The sequence below is a fragment of the Ambystoma mexicanum genome, chromosome 14 (genome assembly GCF_040938575.1).
Source record: "Ambystoma mexicanum isolate Mex_15411 chromosome 14, UKY_AmexF1_1, whole genome shotgun sequence".
Classification (NCBI taxonomy): Eukaryota; Metazoa; Chordata; class Amphibia; order Caudata; family Ambystomatidae; genus Ambystoma; species Ambystoma mexicanum.
In genome coordinates, this window is record NC_090940.1 from 635382572 (window position 1) to 635393631 (window position 11060).

Below are 11060 nucleotides of genomic sequence, written 5' to 3' on the forward strand. Positions count from 1 at the left end.
CAGTCCAGTACCGTGCCTTCCGCTGATGAACTCGTATCCAGGATCCAGGAAACACATACCCAGGCTACTAGGGTTCTTGCCGTGGCTCGTGAGCGCATGAGGGATCAGGCAGACAGGCGACGGAGTCCCGAACCCGCTCTTTTGGTGGGGAATCAGGTTTGGCTCTCTTCTAAGAACCTACCAGTCCGTAACTCGCCCACTAAACTTGTTCCCCGTTACTTTGGGCCCTTTCTGATCACGAAACGGATCTCATCAGTGGCATTTCGGTTGCTGTTGCCCTCGTCTTGGCGGATACATCCTGTTTTTCATGTTTCTTTATTGAAACCTCACTTCCCAGTTCCCTATGGTCGTTCAGGGTCTCGTCCCTCCAGCTATTGATGTGGATGGTGTGCCAGAATTCGAGGTTCAGGAGATTTGTGGTTCGCGGATCTGGCGGGGTGTGCTTCAGTTTTTGGTGGACTGGAAGGGCTATCCTGCTTCTGATCGTACCTGGGAGCCTCGGGGGAATGTGCACGCTCCCCGTCTGGTCCGCGAATTCTTTCTTCGCCATCCCTGGAAACCTGGGGCTCCTGGCCTTTCTGGGAGGGGGCATAGTGTTAGGACACCACCTTCGCTTACCGGTGGGCAGTCCTTGAGGGGCTGCCTTGGTGCCAGGCGCCGCTGGGGATTGTATCCCCGCTACCGTTGGTGGGGGCCGCAGGGATATGGGGCATCTTCTCCTCGCCGGCCCCCGACTGGCGCGCATGCGCGGTCGAGCAACGGCGCGAGGCTTGCGTTGCGGGCCTCGCGTCCGGCTTCTGCGCATGCGCAGTCGGGTGACGGCGCGAGGCTTGCATTGCAAGCCTCGCTTTCGCACCGGGGGCACGCTCCTGGAGGCGTTGCCTGTCTGGCCTCGCTTTCACGAGGACTTCCTCATTAGCGGTCGGGTCCGGAGCCAGTCGCATCTCAACGCGGCTTGGTTCCCGACCCACCGCTTCGCTCCTGAAGTTTCTGCTCTGTCAGAACCTTGTCGTTCCCTGTCAGCCTGTTCGTGCCCTTCCCCGTAGCCCACTGGGAAGGCCCTGTTCTGCCTCTGTTCCTCCCTGCCTTGATCTGCCTTGTTCCTCCTGTCCCTGCCTCCCCTTTTGTTTCCTCCTCTGTTGACCACCCAAGGGGCCTTCCGTTTTTCACTGCCTGATCCCGTCTGCTTCCTCCTGGCCAGTACCTTCCCTGGTTGGATCCCTCGTCCTTCCTGTTGCCAGCATCAGTTTCTCCTTTGTTCTGGCGCCACATTAATCTCCAGGGAAGTGCTTTGACTGTGGCATCAGGAGTTAGTTCCCCTTCAACCCTGTGCCAGTAGGGCGGGAGTGGAGCTGGCTTCTGGCGTTACCATTCTTCGGACCATCATCAATTGACAGCTTGGCATCTCCACAACGCGAATCCTCTGGAAGATCAGGTACGCCACGTCCCAGGGATGCACATATTGACACAACGTTTCTGTAGGAGGCACGCCTGTAGTTTGTCCGGTCTCTTTGCCGGTACCGATAACACTGGGTCCCTTTACGGAGCAGTGTCCATTTCTACTTACTACAAACTGTGGGGAGAATTTGCTGGGGTTGAATTTGTTGAAGGAATTGAATGCAGTAATACATTGCTCCCCGGACGGAGTTCGGTTAACAATTTCACCTCAGCAATCACTCGCCTCTCAGTTTTTGACTCGACCTTTACCGCCAGAATTCAGTAACATTCCGGAATGCTTATGGGCAATTGATGATAATGATGTGGGCATTCTTCAAATTGAACCTGTTAAAATTATTCTGAAACATGGATTAAAATTGCCTCGCATCCCGCAATATAAGATCTCAGTTGAAGGCGAACAGGCTTTGAAATGTATAGTTTCTGATTTTGTACATCGTGGAGTAATTGAGGAAATTACAGGTACTGTGTGTAATAGCCCGATTTTGCCAGTATAAAAAAAATGTGATAATGTGATTCCCTTTTAATTTATAATTGATTTGCGTGCTATTAACAAATATGTGGCTCCTCAATTTCCCATTGTACCTGATGTTACCAGGATACTAACTATGATTCCGGCTTCTGCCACTCACTTTAGCGTTGTTGACCTTAAAAACGCGTTTTTCAGTATTCCTATACATAAGGATAGTAGGTATTTGTTCGCGTTTACCCTAGGTGGACGCTCGTTCACATTCACTTGTGCACCACAAGGGTACACTGAGAGTCCAAGTATTTATAGTAGAGCATTGAAAGAGCAACTCGATACTCTCGAGTTGCCTACTACTTGCACGTTACTACAGTATGTAGATGATCTCCTCTTGGCTGCTGATTCTGAGAGTGCCTGTAAAGAAGGCACCGTGTTGCTGCTTTGTCATCTAGCAAAACATGGCCACAAAGCTTCACTAAGAAATTCTAATATTGTTGTCAGCAGGTCGCCTATTTAGGCTATCTCCTGTCAAAGGAGGGAAGAGGGTTGACACCTGAACAGATAAAAACTATTTCTGGAATGTCTGTCCCAAATAAGCAAAAGGAAGTTAGAGCCCTGATAGGTATGGCTTCTTACTGCAGATTGTGGATCCCTAACTTTTCGTTAACGATTAAACCAATGCTGGCTTTGACAAAGAAGGGCATTTCTTTGCCATTGCCATGGACTTTGGAACACCAGACAGCATTTGATTTGCTCAAAACCGCTCTGTGTTCAGCACCAGTTTTAGGAACTCCAAATTATGAAAAGGCCTTCGTGTTGTATGTGCATGAACGTGATGGATGTGCTTTGGCTGTGTTAACGCAGGAACATGGAGGGAAGAATAGGCCGTGCGGCTATTTCTCATCCATCCTTGATCCTGTTGCATGCGCTTTGCCGAGATGTTTGAGAGCTGTCGCTGCTGCTGCTGCTGCGTCTGTAAAACAGAGCGAGGGAATGGTCCTGGGCCATGCGTTAACCCTAATGGTACCTCACTCTGTAGATATTTTATTGAATAGACCTCAAATGCAACACCTCACTTCCGCACGATTGACAAGATACGAATTGATTTTGTTTGCTCCCCACATTCAAATTCAGAGGTGTTGTGTATTAAATCCGGCTGAACTTTTACCTGTCCCGCAAGATATTGTTGATGGTGACGAAACGTCACACGATTGCCTTTACACTACAGAACAAGAGACTAAAGGTAGAATCGATCTGAAAGACATGCCTTTGAATAACCCACAAGGGGAGCTATTTTGTGATGGCTCTTGTTTCAAACTTCCGAATGGTACATCCACGGCTGCTTATGCTGTCACTACTTTAAGCACGATTGTGGAAACCAAAAGAATTATGCATAATTCCGTGCAGGCTGCTGAAATTATAGCGTTAACTCGAGCTTGTGAACTTTCTGAAGGGCTTACGGTAAATATATATACCGACAGTCAGTATGCCTTTGGGGTAGTTCACAACTTCGGTAGACTGTGGAAGGAACGAGGTTTTTTGACCTCACATGGCACGGAAATACAGCATGGCACTTTAATAGTGCAATTACTTTCAGCGCTCGCACTCCCTGTTCAGTTAGCCATTATAAAATGTACAGCACATCAAAAGGTTACAGATGATATAGGAAAAGGAAATGCTTTCGCTGATCAAATAGCTAAACAAACTGCTACTGATTTTAGTTCAGAAATGTATGCTGTAAGGGAAACTATAAATGTTTGCACTTGTGAAAGTATTGATTCTGTAAAAGACATTCAAGCAGATGCTACTGTAGAGGAGACCAAGAAATGGGTCGAGGGTGCAGGGAGATTGGATGGAGATGGGTGTTGGGTGGACAATGTTGAAGGAAAATGGTTACTCCCTGACGCCTATATTACAATGATGGTCATTATGGCTCATGGCCCGACCCATGTCTGCGCGTGTAAATTGACTAAAATGTTACACAGTGTGTGGGCCAATGATAACATTTTCAAAATTGCGGAGCGCTTTGTCCAACGGTGCATGGTCTGCTTGCAGCACAATATAGGAAAAGGTACCTCGACTCCTAGAGGAAGTTTCGCTCCACCTTCTGTTCCGTTTGAGGTTATCCACTTTGATTTTATTGAGATGGAACAGAAGACACAGAATCCCTTTCCAATGCTGTAACCAGTGGCGGCTGCTATAATAGGGCGGCCGGGCGCCACCCCCCCAGTAAAAGAGAGAGAAGCTAAAAGAGATTCAATCAGAGAACTTCTCTGATTGAATCTCTTTTAGCCTAGATGCTGCTGCATTTCCTTTGCCAACAGCGCGGGGGCGCTGTGGCAAGGAAACAATCAGTGTGCAGTGTGTATACAGGCCGCCCGACCCGGCAGCGGGGTGCGTCCCAATTTAGTATTTATTTTTTATAGTGCGCACAGCAACTTGGACACTTGTTGCCCAAATGCAATCCTCATCACAAAAGTGCTGACTGAGCACCGCTACGGGCCGGGATGTTTGTGGGGCACTCCCCTGTGAGAGGGAGAGGGGAGCCCAAACTCACCACAACCTAGCCGCGGCCGCGACCCTCCCGCCTTTGTGCCGTTTTATATTTTCGTCATTTTTAATGCCAAAAATATAAAACGGCAAACACAAGTCACCAGGGAGAGCCCTGGCAGGGAGAGGGCCTCTCGCTGCCAGGGCTCTCCCTGGTGACTTGTGCCATTTTATATTTTCGACATTTTTTGTCGAAAAATGCTGAAAATATAAAACGCCACAATTAGCATGATGCGGGAGTGCTTGCGGGCCGCGGCTGCCTTTCAGCCCCGGCCGGGCCAGTGTGTAGTCCATTTTGTAGGACCACCACCATAGGGGTAGTAGCCTGCCCAACACATGTGTGGAGACCCATGCCAGAGCACTAGATGGAGAACCCCACTAATGCCACGTTCACACGACCACCGTGAGATCAGCATTGCCAGTTGACTCATGCGCACACACAATCACTGCACAATTTCTTCATTGTGAACAGGTTTAACCATTTGATGGTCCTTATGTCGTGTATATATACATTCTTTACAAAGAGGTTCATTTTGCTCTTAGGCTATCTAGGGGGTAGTCAATTCTGTGCCTCCCTCTACCCATGTCCATGCGTACCCCAGTGTGCATGAGCTGCCAGTCTCAGTCCAATTCCAGCTGTGCACACGTCACAGAGCCCCCATTTCTATGTATGGGCACTCTCAGCAGCAGAGAGGCCTAGGGTGGAAGGGGCAATAATAACCTATCATCTCATATCATATTTGGACAAAAACAAATAATATCTTTGTTGAAACACTGCTTTCACTGCTCTGCTTTCAAAGTTTTGAAATATAGTGCAGCATGTGTATGCAAGATGATTTCAGCTGTTAAAATATAATGTGTATTAGATTTACATCCAGTAAAATATCCATGATGCCCTACTCAGATTTAATTATTGGCAGAACACTAGCATTATATATTAACATATAATTGCCTTGCAATGTTTGGCTTCATGACAATATGTGCTTGAACACTTAATATTCATGTAATATGCTGCCTCAACCGTAACGCCGCCACATTTGCGGATACGAATTGTAATCCCCTTTCCTGGCACAGGTTAATTCCGATAAAATATTAAATGCATTTTCTAATCTAAATGAGTTCATTAGGCGAGCCATGGCCCTGAGAATACCAAACTCCCCACAGGGCTCAGCTTCATTACCGCTGCGCGCTCTGGATTTCTAGGGCTGTTGACTGACTGACAGAATTTGCACACAGAATGAATCTCCCTTGCTAATGGGCCACTGTCATCATTGAAACACATTTTGATGCAGTGCTTTCTATATTCCGTGCATGTTTTGTATGACCCGTGGCCTGTTGCGTTGCATAATAGTCCTTTTGTATTGAATTATGTGTGATCTAATCTTATCCATTACCGATGGGCCATTAGTCAATGTGACTGCGCCCAGTTTACGGACGAAACACTTCTTAGCAAATGTTTCGCCAGGGTGCATTCCTGTGGTGTGCTGGGCGCAGACCATGTCCTTATGATGCCAGCCCAGCCAGCAGGCTACGTGAGAGCAAGAGTGTTGGGTAGGAATTCCATTGAGATGATCTCTCATGACAATCTTTAAAACAACATAAGAATCATCTGGAAACAGTACATGGTGAGAAGTATTTCCCTGAGTAAATAATTATGCACCTCAAGGTTATGTACCCCCATGTTGTCTGTCTTTCCCATCCCTGCGCTTTACTACCCCTTCAACCTACTTAGCTGACTGCCCTTTCGGCTGTTTACCATCTGGTTGATACTTTGCCTCCTGGGCTGTGCAATGTAGCACCTACTTGCATCCATTGATCTGACTTTTGAACCGCTTTCCTTGATTTCCCCCCTTTTCTGCCTTCTGTCCTCCACGTTCTTTGTTACCCCCTCGCTCCTCTTCTCTCTGATCTACAACCAGTTCTCTGACTTGCCGTTTCTCCTTCTTGCTTATCTGCACCCCTGGTATTTAACTGTCAGCCTGTGCTGCTTCTTCTTGCTGTTTACCCACCTTCCCCTTTGACCTCGGCTCACTGCCTTGTGTTGTGCTTATTCTGTCTACCTTCACCCCTTCATCCCTTGTTGCGGCCAGGCACAGCTGTAGCACAGCTACACTTGCCAGGTACTTGCCAGGCACAGTGCCACTTGCCAGGCACAGCTGTAGCAGAATTAACTACCCGTTGTTGTAGAAGCAGAAACATGGTGCAAGTTCCTGGGCATCATGATCTAATAGCAGTGCCTGGCAGAAGCTTACACCGTATGCATAAGGCCAAAATGTTGTCTTTGTCAATGCTTGTGTTTGAACAGGATCTCAGTGGCTTTGCCAATGCTGTTTTTAACAAGACTTCAGCGAAGGACACGCAGAGTGCTTATAAATCGGGTGCCTGAAGGGCTGCAGCAAATTAATTTTGTAATGTGAGCTCCACAAAGCGCACTTTTAAAGCCCCAGAACAAAAACATTACAAAAATGTATATATTGCAGCATTATACAACTGATGACTGGAACATGGTGGTAGTTGCTAGTACTTTCTTTACACATTGCACTAATGATTATTCTGGTGCAGCTTCAATGTTACAAGCAGTTAACTCTCCTTCATGTGTGAAAAGCCATTTTAATACTGCTCTGAGCCTATGTTGCCCTTTCTCAGATCAGTCTCTCGCTTTCTCTTTACAGACCATCAGCAACACCTTAAATGAACAAATCCAACGAGTCCAGGGCAAATGTGCAACTAAAAACATCGGACTTCAACCCCCACAGTGCACCTTCCGAGATTTGGATTTCCCATAGCCTGCGAAGGAGTTCATTGCAGTGACCATTCTCCAGAACGAGGTGAGCTAGCATGAGTCTTTAGTAGGGTTTGGTGCTCAGGGCACTCCAACTCGGTTTGTGTTCATCTGTAGTAAAGAAGGCACACAGCTATCTTGTTCACATTTTTTTTTTAAAGAAGCCCATATTTGTGGGGATCAATGAGGTGGGGGAAAATGTGATGAACAGTACAGACTACAGATACAGAATGGCATCTATGACTAGCTGAGAGGGTGGCATGTGAAAATGGAAAGTCATACATATAGTGCAAAAAGGCCTGCTTATGGTTCAATGGAAGCAAACCTGTCCATTTGGAAACAGTTTTTCGAAGGATAGCATTGGGTGGTGGTTCCCACTTACCTCATGATGTCCTGGTGTCTTCCAGTTGAATGGCATACAGTAATTTGTTTTACTGCTGTAAAATCCCACAGTCTTTCAAACATTAGAATACCTTCTTTCTAATCTTCACCGTTGCTCCCACGGTGCTTGGGAGGGGTTGGGGTTGTGTCATGCAGTCAGAAAAATCTCCCTACATTCTAAAGAAAGTTTTTTTTAGAACAGTATTAACAGAACAAACTTTCCTCATTTCTTCCATAAGTACTCATTTGCCAAACAAGCTGCAATACGTACTGTGTGGCTGGTGTCACATTTGCTAATGGGCATGTGTGTTCACGCATGCATAGATAACATCGGCAATTATACTCAATTGTACTGGTCGATGATAAGTACAGCAGAGTTGTGTATAATTGCAGACGCTATCTGTGTCTAGTACCGACTAATTATACTTCTGTGTTATTGAAGAGCATACCTAACAATGACTACATGATCCCATCTACATAAACATGTACATAATCATTTTGCTTATTAACAGGTGTCACTGTTGCCGAAAATGAATTCAGTGGACCAATTACTCTCAAAACCATTTTCCGGACTCGCACACAATGAAAAACTGGAGGTGAAAAGACTAGGGCCTGATCCGCCAGATGTAAAAATTGAACAGTCCGCAAAAGATAGGTGAAAGGCTTACACACGCACATTTTCCATGGTGTGGTTTGAAAAGAAGACATGGCTCACTGGCAGCATTGCTAAGCGGTCTTTGTTCTGCTTCCCTTGCCTGCTGTTTGGAGGTGAAACGGCCTGGACAAAAACAGGAGTCACTGACTTAAAGCATTTGTCAGAAAAAAGCAAGAGACATGAATCGTGCAAATCTCATATTGAGAATATATTACAGCTGCGCATGTTGGGAAGTGTAAATATTGCAACACAGTTGGATGATGCCTATCGCTGGAGCGTGATGAGACATAATGAGGATGTGGATAAAAACCGATACATCTTGTCAAAGTTAATAGACTGTGTGCGTTTTTTGTGGTGCATTTGAATTGGCTTTACGTGGCCATGATGAAACTGAAGACTCTTTAAATCCTGGTGTATTTAGAGGCCTGGTGGATTTTGTATCCAGCATAGACAGTGCAATGGAACTACACTTAAAAAACGCAACAGTATTCAAGGGCACTTCAAAAACAATTCAGATTGAACTGCTGGACTGCATGCTCATGGTCACCAGAGAGATCATTGTAGAGCAGTTAAAATGCACAGATTATGTGGCTATTCAGGCAGACGATACAACTGATGTTTCCACTAAGACTCAGTCTGTGCTAGTCTATCGCTACATTAATGAACGATACCGAATTGTTGAAAGGTTTTATGGATTCTCTCATCTGAAAGACTCTAGTGCGCAGACCATTGCTACTGCCATAATGGAAAAATTGGACAAAGTATTCCCTGAAGATTGCCACAAAAAAAAGTAATTGCGCAAACATATGATGGTGCGAGGGTAATGAGGGGGGTGTCTGGTGGAGTCCAAAAGAAAGTAGCTGAAGTGTATCCAAATGCACATTATGTACATTGCTATGCACACCAGCTTAATCTCATAGTTGAACAGGCTGTTTAAAAAATCTCAGAAGCTCGAGTTTTCTTTTGTGATATCTCTGGCTTCTGTACATTTTTTTCTCGTTCTCCAAAAAGAACTGCAGTTCTAGATGAGGTATCAGATCAAAGACTTCCAAAACCATCTCGCACTCGCTGGAGCTACCATATTCGGGTAGTGGAAGCCATATATCAGCACAGGGATATCAGCACAGGGAAGCACTCCGTACATGCTTTGAGACCATTATTGAAAGACGGACTGATTTTGAGGGGGTTACTCTGCACGAGGCCCAGGGATCATTCGAACTCTGAAAGAGAAGGAGTTCCTTTTCTTCCTTTTTTTGTTCAATGACATAATGCCCCATGTCGACATTCTATATAACCAGCTTCAGAAGCGAGACATTGACTCTGTGTATGTACAGAAAGCTACTGCAACTTTTATCAAGTGCATTGGCAGAGTACGTGAAAGCACTGACAATCTGGAAGCTAAACTTCCATCAGAGGCAACTTTTTCAGGTCGCAATGTAAATATGAACACTTTGAATCTTTTGGCTAAAGAAGTATGTGACATTATAGTTACACAAGCCCAAGAACGCTTTGCATTTACTAACCACTTGGAGGGGGCCAAATTGTTGCAGAGTGACCTATTTCAAACACATGGACAGTCTTTTCCCAATGATGCACTGAATGCAACTGTCCAAGCGTACCGCATGTTAAACAAGGAAAGACTGCGCACTGAGCTTTCAATTGTTTATGAGAGACCAGAATTCTGTAGTTCAAGTGGGGCAATTTCTTTATTAAAAGTGTTCGTTGAAAACAATCTCGAAGAAGCATTTAGTGAGACAATGCAGTTATTAAAAATTTTGATTACTACACCCATGACAACAGCTGAGTCTGAGCGCTGTTTCTCCACCCTGAAGCGAATTAAAACATTCTTGAGAAACACAATGACTGAGGATCGTCTGAATGCTTTGGCCATGCTGTCCATGGAAAAACAACTAATTCAAGAGATCCCTGACTTCAATAAACGGACTATTGATAAATTTGCCTGTCTGAAAAATAGACGTGCACAATTTGTGTACAAACTTTCAAAATGATTGACCAGTGAATGTTCTGTTACAAACAAGCTATTTGCAGTTATTTTGTGGGTTACCTTGAATTCTTTGTTTCAATGGCCTTATGTATGTTAGGATTTTGTGTAGAACAGTGAGAAATGTGAAGTATGTTTTGATGTTATGGTTGTTGGTTGATAATAAAGCACTCAACATAATAAACTTAGTAAACTATTTCTGTTGCATTTTTCTCCATGCAATATGTATGTGCTATTTCTGAGACCTGTGCATTCCACGTGTTGCAACTTAGAGAAACTGAAGCAATGGCAACTCAGCGTGGCAGACAGTAAAGGTAGGACAAATGTCGCATTCATTAAGTGGTTAAAAACTAAAGTAATATTTTAGCTTAGTTTCCCCCTTTCAGAAAATGCCTAAAATCCCACCTTAGTAAGAGGATGAGCGCATGTGAATGCCAGTAACAGCATGACAAACATATATTTCCATCATTACTGACTATATAATGAATTTCTTTATACATACACCATAGTACCAGCTATTCTCAATACAAGCTGCTGTAAAATACACCATCACACTTGCACACGTAAGAAAAGTGTACCATCATTAATATGTAAAACCGAATGCTTTTTTCATATTTCAGTGGATTTTTTGGACAGTAAATTGCACATTTTGTAGGCCATTTTTCCAAGATTTTCGTGGTGGGAGAACCGCCCCGCACCCCCCTTGCTACTAAATTCGCCCTGGAAAATTTACGCCCCACCAGTTTTCAAACTCACCAGCCGCCACTGG

At 45.0% G+C, this 11060-nt stretch overlaps 1 long non-coding RNA gene across 1 annotated transcript in view; it reads left to right on the forward strand.

Annotated features, from left to right (window-relative positions):
• Positions 1–10452, forward strand: part of LOC138527385 (uncharacterized) — a 49032-nt gene extending 38580 nt beyond the window's left edge. The window contains exons 2-3 of the long non-coding RNA XR_011283915.1: positions 7144–7299; positions 8147–10452. This is a non-coding gene — a long non-coding RNA (uncharacterized lncRNA). The remainder of the gene's footprint in view (positions 1–7143; positions 7300–8146) is intronic.
• Positions 10453–11060: the final 608 nt, after the last annotated feature.